The following is a 16739-nucleotide window of genomic DNA, read 5'->3' on the forward strand; positions in this document are numbered from 1 at the left end:
GGCCGACCCGAATATAAGCCGAGGCCCCCAATTTACCCCCAAAAAAACTGGCAAACTTATTGACTCGTGTATAAGCCGAGGGTGAGACATGCCTGTCCATCCCTGTGTGTGTGTCCGTCCATCCCTGTGTGTCCGTCCATCCCTGTGTGTCCGTCCATCCCTGTGTGTCCGTCCATCCCTGTGTGTCCGTCCATCCATCCCTGTGTGTGTGTGTGTCCATCCATCCATCCATCCCTGTGTGTGTGTGTCTCCATCCATCCATCCATCCATCCCTGTGTGTGTGTGTCTCCATCCATCCATCCATCCATCCCTGTGTGTGTGTGTGTCTCCATCCATCCATCCATCCATCCCTGTGTGTGTGTGTGTCTCCATCCATCCGTGTGTGTGTGTGTGTGTGTGTGTGTGTGTGTGTGTGTGTGTGTGTGTGTGTGTGTGTGTGTGTGTGTGTGTGTGTGTGTCCAGCCTACCTTTGTCCCGAGCCTCCGTCCCGAGCCTCCGTCCCGTGCCTTGCCTCCTTGCCTCCGTCCCGTGCCGTGACTTGCCTCCTTGCATCCGTCCCGTGTCGTGCCGTGCCTTGCCGCCGCCGTCCCGTCCCGTCCCGTGCCGTGCCTTCCCTTGCCTCCGTCCCGTGCCCTCTTCGTCGGCGGCCATTGTAAAGTTCAAAAGCTGCGCCGCCGCCTTCGCCTGTGATAGGCGGAACACTGAATTTCCCAGCAGCCTGTGTTCCGCCTATCACAGACGTCGTATCATCCTCGTCCGTAGTACGAGGATGATACGATGTCCGTGATAGGCGGAACACAGGCTGCTGGGAAATTCAGTGTTCCGCCTATCACAGGCGAAGGCGGAGCCGGAGGCGCGGCTTTTGAATAGAATGGCCGCTGTCTGTCTGCTCGACACGCTGATCGAGCGGGCAGACAGCGATGACTCGAGTATAAGCCGAGGGGGGCACTTTCAGCCTCAAAAAAGAGGCTGAAAATCTCGGCTTATACTCGAGTATATACGGTACCTGCATTTTGTGAGACACTAAACATACTCCCCATTGAATTACCTGACTGGTATAAAACCCTCCGATTGTCTCACCTCAGGAAACCCACCTCCACAGATGCAATCCCAGTCCTTGATAAATTCTACATTTGGCGATGCAGGTCCAACTCGCCTAGACCCGCCACATCCTCAGGATCCAGCTCATAAAATACCTTGTCATGGAGGTCCAGAATGATCGATTGTCTTTTCTCATTTTTCACCTGAAACCCTCAAACCTGATATTTATTTAATAGCATTTTAAGCTACCCTGTTCTCATGACCTACATTAAGAAGTCACCTTCACATAGGATTGTCGTCAGAAATGTCCTGATCCACACTTCTAATGCCAAATCCACTATCTCCCCAGTGTTTGTGATTGGGAACAATCTATCTATCCATAGTGATTACATTTCCACACCCTTCTTCAATTTGAGATGTGCAGGACAAGGCAATTGCCACTTATTTTGGCCACAAGGTTCGCCCACGTTGAGATTCCAGGCATCTCTCCACTTTATTATCGAACATCTACGCAAGAAGCAAGAACTCATTAAGATGCTTGAAAACCTTCATTGGACACCTTCATTGATGTTAACAAATGGTAACCTTTGCAACGCATAATAACCATAGACGACTTGAACATTGACACACAAGCTTAGCATGCATATGCTGTGGGACTACGGGCTAGTCCCCAAGCAGTCTCCCCTTTACCATTCCCTTTCCACCTCCTTACCCCCCTCCCCCCCCACCTAGCCACCTTGGCGATGCAGGTCCAACTCGCCTAGACCCGCCACATCCTCAGGATCCAGCTCATAAAATACCTTGTCATGGAGGTCCAGAATGATCGATTGTCTTTTATCATTTTTCACCTGAATCCCTCAAACCTGATATTTATTTAATAGCATTTTAAGCTACCCTGTTTTCATGACCTACATTAAGAAGTCACCTTCACATAAGATTGTCGTCAGAAATGTCCTGATCCACACTTCTAATGCCAAATCCACTATCTCCCCAGTGTTTGTGATTGGGAACAATCTATCTATCCATAGTGATTACATTTCCACACCCTTCTTCAATTTGAGATGTGCAGGACAAGGCAATTGCCACTTATTTTGGCCACAAGGTTCGCCCACGTTGAGATTCCAGGCATCTCTCCACTTTATTATCGAACATCTACCCAAGAAGCAAGAACTCATTAAGATGCTTGAAAACCTTCATTGGACACCTTCATTGATGTTAACAAATGGTAACCTTTGCAACGCATAATAACCATAGACAACTTGAACATTGACACACAAGCTTAGCATGCATATGCTGTGGGACTACGGGCTAGTCCCCAAGCAGTCTCCCCTTTACCATTCCCTTTCCACCTCCTTACCCCCCTCCCCCCCCACCTAGCCCCTTTCCAATCCCCAAACAGCACATACCACTCCTTTCACTGGACTACACAGTTGGAGCATTTAGGAAAATTACTTTTTGTCTTAATCCATGGGCCTCTTTTGAAGAAATGTTCCTTGTGGTATACAATGCTTAGGGAGCCCCTCCCCGCAGAGGTGACTTCACACAGAATCTAAAATAAACTCTCACCATCACCTTCTCCAATACCAACCATCTCAAGGCAATGTATCCCTCTCATTCAGAGAATACCTCTTTATGCACTTACTCCCCCGCCCCTTTCTTAATAGTCAACTAACGGCTGAGAATAGGCCTCACGACCTATGTAATCGTTAAGCTGCCCCACACTGGTTATTTCTTAGATGCTCCCTACCCTCATAGACACATCCTTTGTGTGAATTTGGCCGTCCTCTAAACTCAAGGGCATATGGAATCACTCTAAGCCCTTGTACACACGGTCGGAGATTCCGACAACCAAATCCGTCGGATTTTGTCCGAAACTGTTATATACGCATGGTCAGACGAAGTTGTCGGAAAATCCGACGTGATGACGTTATTTTGTTTACGACAGGACTATGTTCAGGCTAGTAGCCAATAGCTTTGATGTAGGAATTTGATCTGAGCATGCGTGGCACTTTGTCCGATCGGAATTCTCTACACATGATCAGAGTATGTACGATCGGAGCATTTTGTCGGAAAATATTTCCGGCAAGTTGGAAAAGTTGGTCCGACGGATATTCCGACGGAAACAGTCCGATGCAGACCACACACAGTCGGAATATCGGACAAAATGCTCCGATCGGACACATTCCGACGGAATCTCCGATCGTGTGTACAAGGGCTAAGTGAGGCTTAGAGGCTTTCTAGATGAGGCTAAACCGGAAATGCTTTTAAGGAAAAAAGGGGGATATGGGATATTGTATACTATTTATTGTTTATTGGTGTTGATTCCTGCTGGAGACTGTTACATCTCCCCCTTTTGTTGTGCATAATTAATGACTGAACACTCAGTCTCATTTAAATGTGTTTTTTTTTTTCTTTTTTTCTCTTTTTTTATAGCTAAACAACCGAACCACAGTGACTCTTGGTGTGTGGGGCAATTTCTATATTTGACCTGTGTTACGTTTCCCACCTCATTGTTCCTTATGCTATCATACGCTTAGGTGAGTTAGACCAGTCCATCTTTACTACCGGCTCTCTGAACCCCAACCATAGATTGACCGGGGATCAACCACAAACACACTAAAGATCTGATAGGTATGTGCACAACAGCAAAGCTGACATGCTGGTTGCAATATGCTTAGTTGATACAGAAAAGTTGTTCATAAGGAGAAAGCACATTTTTCTTCACAAAAGACCTAGGCTCACTTTAGTTTCAGATAACAGGAACTTACCTTCACAATACCGGTGCTGTCCCACTATAAAATGAGCCGTTATATATCATTCCCCACAGCCTCCAGCTGAGTTCATATTATGTTATGTATTATAGCTCTCTATCATCTTGTAATTGAGTTCTCCCTTTGTTGAGCCATAGTCTCTGTTTGGTGCTAAAACCTAAGGGCTCCTCCACTTGTCTAAAATACATTCAAACCTCTGGCAGACTAGAGGACTTTATTTACCCACCTACCCATTCAATACCGGTACCTTCTGCTTCTCCACACGACAGGAATTCATTCATTCTCTTCGACCTCTATCAGACCACGTAACAACTCATTGTTCTTCATCGTTCCTCTCCTTTTTTTTACCCCCTCTCAATCCTCACCCTCCCTACCCCCTTGTTACCACATTACCCTTGCTTTCCCTCCCTTCCTCCTTATACATTTAATTTCCTCTCTCCTTCCCCCTGCCCCCCCCCCCCTTCCTCCTCAGTCTTCACTACCCCAATATCACAAACATTGTCCTATCCCCCTGGATACTGCAACCCTCACAACCCATCCCTACTCACACTTAGGTGTGATAGCCGACAAACACCTCAGATTCTCTCACATACCACCCTACCCCCCACATTATGTCACATATAAGGTCTACTACCAAACATACCACGCTAAAAGTAACCTCCCTAAATGCAAAAGGGCTCAATATCCCTGAAAGACGCAGTCAAGCTCTCTCTCAAAAGAAACACACTTTCGCACAGACAAGATCCCAAAGTTCACAAATCATTTATTCCCAACTTCCTATTATTCTACTAACCCGCTTGCAAAAACGAAAGGAGTTTCAAATCTGATCGCCAAAAAACCTAAACTGTCAACTCACTGAGTCACTTATTCACAAGGAAGGCAGATACATCTTTTTAAAAAGAAGAATTCAGGGCCACCCTGTAACTTTGGCCAATATTTACAGCCCTAACTCTGCACAAGTCAGCTTTTTTAGGCTGATTTCCCAACTTCTGGCAGGGATTAACCATACTCTGAGAGGACTTCAGTGTCACCCTGTACACACTGTTAGACACCTCATCAAGTTTCACATCTCTATCTTATAGGACCCTACGCCAAATCAAACTACAATTTCAAGAGCTACTCCTACATGACACATGGCACACTATCCATCCTAATGAAATGGATTATATGTTCTTTTCCACCCCTCATAATAAATATTCCAGAATCGACTACCTCTTCCTTTCCCAGACGGATCTCCCTTTCCTTTCCCACGTGACAATCGAACCAATACTCCTATCTGACCATCACCCAGTCAGCTTGACATTAACCTTTCCAGACAAAAAAAATATCTTCTCTAAGCTTTGGCGATTAGACTCAGCTCTATTGACTCTGGAAACTGAGATCCTAGACATTAAGAAAGCCATACGCAAATTCTTCTTAGACAACGATAATAAGGAAACAGCTCTGCTCACTCAATGGGAAGCCCACAAGGGCATCCTAAGGGGAAAATTCCTTGCATTAAAAAATTCCCGGAAGAAGGCCCATCAAGACAGAACCCCAAACTTGATCCAAAAAATGAAAGCCCTGGAGCTGGCCCATAAGCAGACACAAGCCCAACAGACATACCATGACCTTACCTTACAAAGACCAGGGAGCTCCTACTTGAGGAACTAAATCACAAAAAGAAACGTACGTTTTTTTTACAAACTATTCTATGAATTTGGAAACAAGTGTGGAAAGTATTTAGCCAAAGCCATTCAAATGAACAAAGCATACACCAACATTCATACTATCAATGACCCCCAGGGAAGGCCTAAAATCACAGCTCCAGATATAGCGTCCCAACACTGGAAGTTCCCTTAATAAGAACTTTCTAAAAAAAACACTGTCCTAAACCCATCGACAAAGAAGATGCTTGCCAATTAGAAAATCCCATTTCAGAAGACAAACTCAAAAAAGTGATCAAACAGCTTAAGGCCGGAAAAAGCCCCGGTCCAGATCTGCTGTAAAACCTTTACAGATGTACTTACTGGCCCTTTCCCCAAGGCCATTAACCCCCTCTCATCCTCCATACTCCCCTTCCACAGACTTCTCAAAGCACACATTACAGTCATACCAAAGGAAGGAAAGACATTGCATCAGTTACCAACTACAGGACAATTTCCCTATTGAACGTCGAAATAAAACTCAAAATCCTTGCCAACTTCTTGCTTCCTCTCCTACCATCTCTAATAGAAAAAGACCAAGTTGGTTTTATTCCAGGACAATAAGGCCATAAATCTCCACCACTGGATGACCACCAACAAACATAAAGGATTTTTTCTATCATTGAATGTGGAGAAGGTGTTTGACAGACTCGCCTGGGACTAAATGGGAGCAGTATTGAGACACTTAGGACTTCAAAACCGAATGTTCAACTCAATCATGTCTCTATATATATGACACCATCTGTCAGAGTCTGGATCAATGCCCACCTGTCGAACGACTTCTCCATAACCAATGGGACGAAGCAGGGCTGCCCACTCTCCCCTTATCTTTTTGTACTAACCTTGGAGCCACTCTTATGTTGCCTCAGGAACAACGACATCATCAAAGGTATACACATAGTAGACCGCACATACAAATTAGCAGCATTTGCTGACATTTTACTATCCCTAAGCGAATCACATACATCAATCCTGAATCTATTGAAAGACTTTTCCATCAACTTTCTAATTTCAAAATCAACTTTCCCATGCTCTCAATATCACCCTTTCACAAGAAATGGTTACACATTGTGAAAATAATTTCAGCTTTCAATGACGACACACTGCAATTAAATACCTAGGGATCTTCCTAACAACGAACCTCTTGGATCTTTTCACCAAAAAATTATTTACCCATTCTCAAAATGATATCGGATGATCTTAAAAAAGAACAAACCACAATTTTCCTGATTCGGCCACGCAGCAATTTTAAAGATGAATATCTTACCCCGTATTTTATATATCCTACAAACTATCCCCATTAAGCTCCCCCATCCTTCTTCCTATCTTATAGAAAGATATGTACAGGATATTTATGGAAGAAAAAACACCCGAGAATAACATATGACCTTTTAACATGACCCAAAACGAAAGGGGATATTGGTCTTCCAGACCTCAAGAAATACTACTGGGCCTGTCATGTTTCCAGAATTGTTGATTGGGCACTACATAGTCACTGCAAAGATTGGGTTAGACTAGATAACTCAATATCACCTTTACCATTATGATCAGCACCCTGGTTGTCGCTTAACCATATCTCTTCCACACTCAAGGAATATCCTCACATTGACCTGACACTCTGTTGTTACAGGAATTCATGTAAAAAATTGCACATCTCTTCTGTTCCGGGACCCTTAACTCCTATAATACTTAACCCCACCTTCCTCCCGGGTATGTCCACACAATTCTTAACTAACCAACGGCAACACCCAGAAATATTAGCGCATCAATTTTTTCATGTTGGCTCTCTCCTAGAACGTCTCACGTTAATGCCTACTCTCACCAACAACCCTCTCCCGCTCTGGACCTACTTCCAAATCTGTCACTTTCTACAAAAGATCAATCATAATTCCTCAATCTCACAAACATTCACTCCATTTGAACACTTATGCTCTCAATCTAGCCCCCAACAACATCTGATCTCCAACATCTATACTATGCTATTTGCAGATATCTCCCCTAAGGATGCAAAGGCTTGCACAACATGGGAAAAAGAAATACATTTAGAATTACCGGAAGACCAATGGGAACGTATTTTTACAATTGCCCATAAAGGATCCCTAAATGTCTCCTTTCAAGAAACCAATTATAAGACCCTGACTCACTGGTACAGGACCCCAGAGATTATAAACAAGTGTAATCCTTCCTTTCCCAACAAATGCTGGAGATGCACCACAGAACCAGGCACCTCATTACACATCCTGTGGTCATGCCTGTTAATCCAATCATTTTTGTCACAAGTCCAAGAATTAACAGAGTCGATTTCCACATATTCTCTAGAACATACCCCAGCCCAATTCCTTTTTTTTCACTCTGATATACCGGCACATCATTATCGTAAATCATTAATCCTACCTCTAATCAATGCAGCCAAAATGTGCATGCCCTGACATTGGGGCTCTCCTCATAATACGGCCATCCCAGAATTGTTCAAACAAATTAACAAAATGGCTGAAATGGAAATGGAAACTCATTTTCATGGCCCAAAACTCCCCAGCTAAATTTTCAAAGACATGGGCCTCTTGGAACCACTTCTGAACAACCAACAGATATAAGACATTAATGGGATAAACAGGCCCGGATTTACTCCCTTTGCCACCCCACGGCCGAGTCCTTCAGTGCCGCCCCCCCCCCCCCCACAAACACACACACACAGACACATCATCATTCTCGTCCTTTATCGATGACTGCAGACATAGTACAGGAGATGGTCAGAGACTGCAGACATGATACAAGAGATGGTCAGAGACTGTAGTTATGATACAAGAGATGATCAGAGACTGCAATCATAGTACAGGAGACGGTCAGAGACTGCAGATATAATACAGGAGATGGTCACAGATTGCAGACATATTACAGGAGACAGTCAGAGACTGCAGACTTACTACAGGAGATGGTCAGAGACTGCAGACATACTACAGGAGATGGTCTGAGACTGCAGACATGATAGGGGTGGTCAGAGACTGCAGACATACTACAGGAGACAGTCAGAGACTGCAGACATACTACAGGAGATGGTCAGAGACTGCAGATATAATACAGGAGATGGTCACAGATTGCAAACATATTACAGGAGACAGTCAGAGACTGCAGACTTACTACAGGAGATGGTCAGAGACTGCAGACATACTACAGGAGATGGTCTGAGACTGCAGACATGATAGGGGTGGTCAGAGACTGCAGATATACTACAGGAGACAGTCAGAGACTGCAGACATACTACAGGAGATGGTCAGAGACTGCAATTCCTATAGATGTTAGTAGATAATGGCCGATCGGCCCTCTCACCTGACCCAGCGATACAGCAACAGTTCCTCTGATCAGGAGTCAGCTCACACTGAATTGCCCGTGGCGACTTCGCTGGGTAGCACCCAGATCTGTATTCCTGCAATGACTCCATTCCTTTCTCCGCCAGGGATGGCGCTAAGCTGTGTGTCTTTCCCTCTGGTGGTGCAGGGCAGCAGGTTTCTCTCTCTCCCTCCATTAGTACAGACCCCCAGGAAAACCAACACTCCATTAGTACAGACCCCCAGGACAGAACCCCCTCCATTAGTACAGACCCCCACAGGGCAGACCCCCACACCATTAGTACAGACCCCCGTCCATTAGTACAGACCCCCCAGGACAGACCCCCCTCCATTAGTACAGACCCCTGAGGACAGACCCCCCTCCATTAGTACAGACCCCCCAGGACAGACCCCCACACCATTAGTACAGACATCCCAGGACAGACCCCCCCTCTATTAGTACAGACCCCCCAGGACAGACCCCCTCCATTAGTATAGACCCCAGGACAGACCTCCCTCCATTAGTACAGACCCCCCAGGACAGACCACCCTCGATTAGTACAGACCCCCCAAGACAGACCCCCCTCCATTAGTACAGACCCCCCTCCATTAGTAGACCCCCTCCATTAGTACAGACCCCTCCTCCATTAGTAGACCCCCCTCTATTAGTACAGATCCCCCAGGACAGACCCCCCTCCATTAATACAGACCCCCCTCCATTAGTACAGACCCCCAGGACAGACTCCCCTCCATTAGTACAGACCCCCCAGGATAGACCCCCCTCCATTAGTACAGACCCTCCTCCATTAGTACAGACCCCCCAGGACAGACCCCCCTCCATTAGTACAGCCCCCCTCCATTAGTACAGCCTGCAGGACAGACCCCCCTCTATTAGTACAGCCCCCCTGGACAGACCGTCCTCCATTAATACAGACCCCCAGGACAGACCCCCCCTCCATTAGGGTACATAGAAACAACCGGGTGGCAGCTGGAGAGGAGAGGACAGTGTGCAGCTGCGCCGCCCAGGTGGAGAACAGTTCACAGCAGGCAGGAGAGACACAGAGAGCAGGAGGAGAACATGTCAAGCATGGACCGCCCTGCCCCCATGACCTCACTGCGATGCTGGTTTCCCTCCACACTAGTGATGGACGAACGTTTCGCCCGGCGGTCGTTTCGCGGCGAATTTCCGACTTTCGCCGTCCGCGGGTTCGAACGCCTTTTTCCGTCGTTCGCCCCGGCGGACTTACGTGTTTAATGTATACAAGAACTTTAACCTTTCGTGACACGTTTATCATGTGTTACAGGACAACCAATTGAGACATGACAGCTCATGGACACTTGGACATTCCCCCTAACCTATAAATACACCCGATCCGGTGGCCATTTTACATTCTTTCTTCTGTCACTGTAGGGAAAGGATCCTGTGTGGAGTAGGGACAGAGAAAACGCTAGCTATTTGGTACACAAAAGTTCTTTTCAGGACTGGTATAGGTGTTAGGTCAGCAGCCTGAGTTTCTTTTGTCAGTTTAGATAAAGGGACAGAGCGCTGTATGCTGCTATTTTAGGGACAGCTCAGCCAGATTAGTCTTTCTTCATCATCATCATCATCATCATCATTAGCTGTTACTATCAGGTCCACAAAAGAGCTGTTCCAGCTAATCGTTCCAGCCTACTCTTTTTTGCCAATTTGTATAGGGACAGGCAGGAAGCAGTGTGTCAGGCAGTGAGGATAATTTTAAAGACTTGCTGTTACTATTAGTTCCACAAAGGTTCTTTTCAGGACTGGTATCAGTGGTACGGTAATAGGCTTGTACACGTATAATATTCTTTCTTCCAAATATAGAAAGAATATTATACTTGACTGCTGCCCTTCTGCTGCAGTCTGCTAATCATTCACAACTCACTTGTTCCACAAAGCTCTTTATCAGGACTGGTAACTTGGTCTGTCTAGGGTGCTACGGTACATAGGCTTGGGTGCGGTACAGTCTGCTGTTCTGTAAGGACCGCTATCGGTCCACAATACATAGGGTTGCCGTGCACTACTGCTGACCGCTGCCCTATACTGCAGCAGTCCTTCAGCGGTATAGGGACTGACGCACAGTCTGCTAAACACTAATACACAACCTGCTTGGTCCACAAAAGTTCTTATAAGGACTGGTAACTTGGTATAGGGTGCTACGGTACATAGGCCTGAGTGCGTTACAGTCTGCTGTTCTGTAAGGACCGCTATCGGTCCACAATACATAGGGTTGACGTGCACTACTGCTGACCGCTGCCCTATACTGCAGCAGTCCTTCAGCGGTATAGGGACTGACGCACAGTCTGCTAAACACTAACACACAACCTGCTTGGTCCACAAAAGTTCTTATAAGGACTGGTAACTTGGTATAGGGTGCTACGGTACATAGGCCTGAGTGCAGTACAGTCTGCTGTTCTGTAAGGACTGCTATCGGTCCACAATACATAGGGTTGCCGTGCACTACTGCTGACCGCTGCCCTATACTGCAGCAGTCCTTCAGCGGTATAGGGACTGACGCACAGTCTGCTAAACACTAATACACAACCTGCTTGGTCCACAAAAGTTCTTATAAGGACTGGTAACTTGGTATAGGGTGCTACGGTACATAGGCCTGAGTGCAGTACAGTCTGCTGTTCTGTAAGGACCGCTATCGGTCCACAATACATAGGGTTGCCGTGCACTACTGCTGACCGCTGCCCTATACTGCAGCAGTCCTTCATTGGTATAGGGACTGACGTACAGTCTGCTAATCACTAACACACAACCTGCTTGGTCCACAAAAGTTCTTATAAGGACTGGTAACTTGGTATAGGGTGCTACGGTACATAGGCCTGAGTGCGTTACAGTCTGCTGTTCTGTAAGGACCGCTATCGGTCCACAATACATAGGGTTGCCGTGCACTACTGCTGACCGCTGCCCTATACTGCAGCAGTCCTTCAGCGGTATAGGGACTGACGCACAGTCTGCTAAACACTAACACACAACCTGCTTGGTCCACAAAAGTTTTTATAAGGACTGGTAACTTGGTATAGGGTGCTACGGTACATAGGCCTGAGTGCAGTACAGTCTGCTGTTCTGTAAGGACCGCTATCGGTCCACAATACATAGGGTTGACGTGCACTACTGCTGACCGCTGCCCTATACTGCAGCAGTCCTTCAGCGGTATAGGGACTAAGAGTTTTGTCACAGGGTGATTTAAAAAATGACAGGCAGAGGAAGAGGCAGGCCCTTCCGCAGGGGTGGTAGGGGTAGGGCAGGAGCAACAGCCTTGAGCCAAAGTGGGAAGTTGCAGAAGGTGCGTTCAATTACTTTAAAGGACGCACCAGACTTGGTTGAGTGGCTCACTCAGCCTTATTCTTCTGCACCCTCCTCATCCTCTCGATCTGCACCCTCTTCTTCACTCTCTGCTATGTGCACCCCCAAAGACACTACCACCAACAACACCACCACCACCACATACCTTCCGCTTGAGTGCAAATGGGGGCCTTCATGCTCCAGTGTTTTAATAGGGACCCCCGTATAAAAAGCATGAGGGTCAAGGACCAGTACTGGGTGGCAACGTACTTAGATCCCCGGTACAAACACAAAATGGCGGAAATGTTACCGCCGTCGCAGAGGGCTGTCAGAATGCAGCACTTCCAGGCCTTGCTTCGAGAAATGCTGCATTCTGCTTTTGCGTGCGCTGGCAGAGGAGCAATTCCCACTCCCAGAGAAGGATTTGCGGGTACCAATCCAACAGCGCCTGCAAGAAGAGGCCGGTTTGAAGATGTGTTGGTGACTTCGGATATGAGGTCATTCTTTCAGCCGACCCATCGACAGGTGTCATCCGGATCCAGCATCAGGGAACGCCTAGACCGTCAGGTGTCCGACTACATTGGGTTAACGGCCGATGTGGACGCTCTGAGGAGTGATGAACCCCTAGACTACTGGGTGGGCAGGCTTGACCTCTGGCCAGAGCTTGCCCAATTTGCAATCGAACTGTTGGCTTGCCCCTCATCCAGTGTCCTGTCCGAAAGGACGTTCAGCGCAGCAGGGGGGATTGTGACCGATAAGCGTACTCGCCTAGCTCACGACAGTGTTAACTACCTCACATTTCTAAAAATGAATGAGGCATGGATCTCGGAGGAATTCAACACATGTGATCAGTAGACCATGTATATGTCTATAAACAATTTTTGGAATCAAGCACACAGACCTTCTTAATTCATTTGGCTCACTTCCCTGACCCAAAAAAGCACACCGTACTATATGCCCCTACCCTCCTCTTTGAAGAGGTTGAGCGGTGTCATATTTCTACTGGGGCTGCTTATTATGAGGGGTTCCCACCATCCCTGTGCTGTGCTGACTTCCTCCTGGGTGTTCTTATTATGAGGGGCTCCCACCATCCCTGTGCTGTGCTGACTTCCTCCTGGGGGTTCTTATTATGAGGGGATCACACCATCCCTGTGCTGTGCTGACTTCCTCCTGGGGCTGCTTACGGTGCTGCTGTCAGCGCTGTATGTCACGGAGCTGCTGTCAGCGCTGTATGTCACGGAGCTGCTGTCAGCGCTGTATGTCACGGAGCTGCTGTCAGCGCTGTATGTCACGGTGCTGCTGTCAGCGCTGTATGTCACGGAGCTGCTGTCAGCGCTGTATGTCACGGAGCTGCTGTCAGTGCTGTATGTCACGGAGCTGCTGTCAGCGCTGTATGTCACGGAGCTGCTGTCAGCGCTGTATGTCACGGAGCTGCTGTCAGCGCTGTATGTCACGGTGCTGCTGTCAGCGCTGTATGTCACGGAGCTGCTGTCAGCGCTGTATGTCACGGAGCTGCTGTCAGTGCTGTATGTCACGGAGCTGCTGTCAGCGCTGTATGTCACGGAGCTGCTGTCAGCGCTGTATGTCACGGAGCTGCTGTCAGCGCTGTATGTCACGGTGCTGCTGTCAGCGCTGTATGTCACGGAGCTGCTGTCAGCGCTGTATGTCACGGAGCTGCTGTCAGCGCTGTATGTCACGGAGCTGCTGTCAGCGCTGTATGTCACGGAGCTGCTGTCAGCGCTGTATGTCACGGAGCTGCTGTCAGCGCTGTATGTCACGGTGCTGATGTCAGTGCTCTGTATTACGGTGCTGCTGTCAGTGCTCTGTATCTCCTGCACCCTCTTGTTTGCCTACCCTGGTCCCTGACCTTCCCTCTCCTCCATTGCCTTCATTAGCTCCATAGTCCTGAATTGTCAGAACAATTTCCCAAATAAAAAAAAAATGCTTGTAGTTATCGATCCCAAATTCACCTCATACATGTATTATGCTATTGTCCAGGTGGTGGGACTACGTGCTACCCCCTAATAATTACCCCGTGGCCGCAAATTCGACCTAAAGGTTTGCGAAATTCGCCTCCCATTGAAGTCAATGGAGCCCGCGGCGAACGGTCGTTTTCGCGAACGTTTGTGTCCGTTCGCGTTTCGCGTTCGCGAAACGTCCCGTCGGAAGTTCGTCCATCACTACTCCACACAGAGACCAGCCGCTCTGCCTCCGATCTCATCCCCATCTGCTCTCGTTCTCTGAAAGGAGGAGGGGGCGGGGAGGGGCTTGAGCAGGAAACGCAGTGGCAGTGAGCGGCCTCTGGAAATGAACAAGAGGAGGAGGAAGGGTGAAAGCCCTCTGGCGCTTCAGCGCCCCCACCTCTCTGGCGCCCGGGTGCAATGCACCCAGAGCAGATTGGCCCTGCATGCGGCACTGCCCCTGCATCACTGCTGCCCCCAGGCCTGGCCTCGGTGGCCTTGTGGATAATCTGGCCCTGGGGATAAACCCTTACCATGATCTGCCCATCCAAGATACACACTTATTGAGTACATCACATATCTCTCCTAACCCCCCCCCCCCCCCATCTTTTCTATTCTTCTTTTCCAGAAGGGACGAGCTCTGGATGTCCCATGTCGATTTTTTTCTTTCCTGCAACAGGAATATACCTACTTCCCATCACCTTACCAAGATATCACACCGTAACCACTTAACTATTAGTGAAGACTGAGGAGAAAAACACTGACCCACCTATTCCCTTGACCCTTCCCCTACATCCCCATCCCCTCCTCCCCTGCTTTTGCTTCCCCCCATCCCATCACCTATTTATCCCCATCTTTTGGCCCAGACCTTTCATTCATGCATACATATCTTTATGCTAATACTTATTGATTATACTTTAGATGCCTGACAAACATACCTATGTTCACAGCCTATACTCTTTATGGACTAACAAGGTCTCTAGGGATGCATCACTATACCCATGCCATGCCTGCTCTCCGTTTGTCCCTTGGTGGGATCCCATCTGACTTCATCCCCCCAGCTCCCTGGTGAGGCACCTGCTGCCGCAGTCTTGGAGCCGCACACTTGCAGCCCTGGTAAAGCTCAGTGGTGAGTATGAGGACCCCTAACCCCTCCTACCCTGTGTCTTTATAATCAATACTGTGCCAAAAATATATAATTTTTTATCCTAGGTACATTGTTACACACATCCACCCCGAAGAGCGAGCTGGATCTCGTGAATGTAGTCGGGTAGTATGATGCCCGTGTACTATGACTACTGTTATATTCATGTACCAATATTTCTGATTTATGTATCTTTTTTAAATTGGCAACTGTTGGTGATATCTATGCTTGTAAACAATTTTACTTGAATAAACCATATACTGTATTTACTGTTTTCTGGCAGAAACGGTAACCACTTAATTTAAAGTCCTGAGGAGAATCCTTTGTTTTACTTTATCTATTTATCTCCCACTATCCACGAAGCCCCCGTTCTACTACCTGTTGTTTAACCAGGGTTTCAAGACAGAGCACCAAGTTGGCAACATCATATTCCTTGGGAGTAAATTATCATACAAATGCCCACACCATTTCTCACACATATGGAATCTCCCTTGACTATTTTTAACACAAGACAGAAAGATGCTATGCTATGGTACTTAGTAATACTCACTCTACGTTTAACTACTGTTGATCTTTGTACCCTGCATAAGATTTAATCCCCCTCTGGATTTTAAGCTGGTTACTCAAGAGATCCATTGTTAGTTACATGCCTTTGACACATTTATCTTACCCATAACAACCAATGTTCTTTGATTCCTTAATGATTGTATGATAATACTGTAATCTTGATACTATTAACCAATAAAACATTTTTTTGGGGAAAAAAAATAAACAAAATGTCATTTATTTTATGTTCAGAATGTGCTAGAAGGATGATACCTTTGGGAATTGAGATAACCTAGCTATTTATGAATGAAATACAGAGATTCTGTAGAATTAAATCACTTTATTTTGCATTAAAAGCTAAGTGTTATTAAAGTGAAAACACCTTAAGAGGCTAAATCAAAATGCCACTACAATGTTCGAGTTCACTAAGAAATTCCAATTCACTCATTAAATGAATTCTCCAGCAGTGGAAGATTTAATTAACTGCTTAAACAGTAGCTAAACCCAAGAATTGATATATCCTTACTTAGCATAATAGAGTGGAATTTAAAAATAGATGTGCCACCTATCTAGAGTCACAGCTATGGAACGAAGGTGATAAAACCGCCAACTAGTTTTCTGTATGCTAAAACGTAAAAAAGGAATAGCCAGTAACAGGGGCAGGTCTCAAGGTTACCGATAACCTACTGGACACAGGGGAGTTTACTAATAAACTGATGGCGGTTAACTCCAGGAGACCTCTGGTTATTCACTGTGTGATAAAACATTGGGATCGCTTTGCTGTATGGCTTCTTCACACTATCATTATATGTCTATAGGTTTCAACAGTGTGTAGAAGTGTATTAAAGGAAGATATTTATTTTATTTTTCACATTTATTACACGTAATATTTGTGTGGGTTTCACTCAAGTGTAGTGTTTTCCATTGAGTTTAAACCAGAAAGGAAATAAGT

This window comes from Lithobates pipiens, unplaced genomic scaffold (genome assembly GCF_037356315.1).
Source record: "Lithobates pipiens isolate NorthernLeopardFrog02 unplaced genomic scaffold, aLitPip1_a1.2 Scaffold_18, whole genome shotgun sequence".
NCBI lineage: Eukaryota > Metazoa > Chordata > Amphibia > Anura > Ranidae > Lithobates > Lithobates pipiens.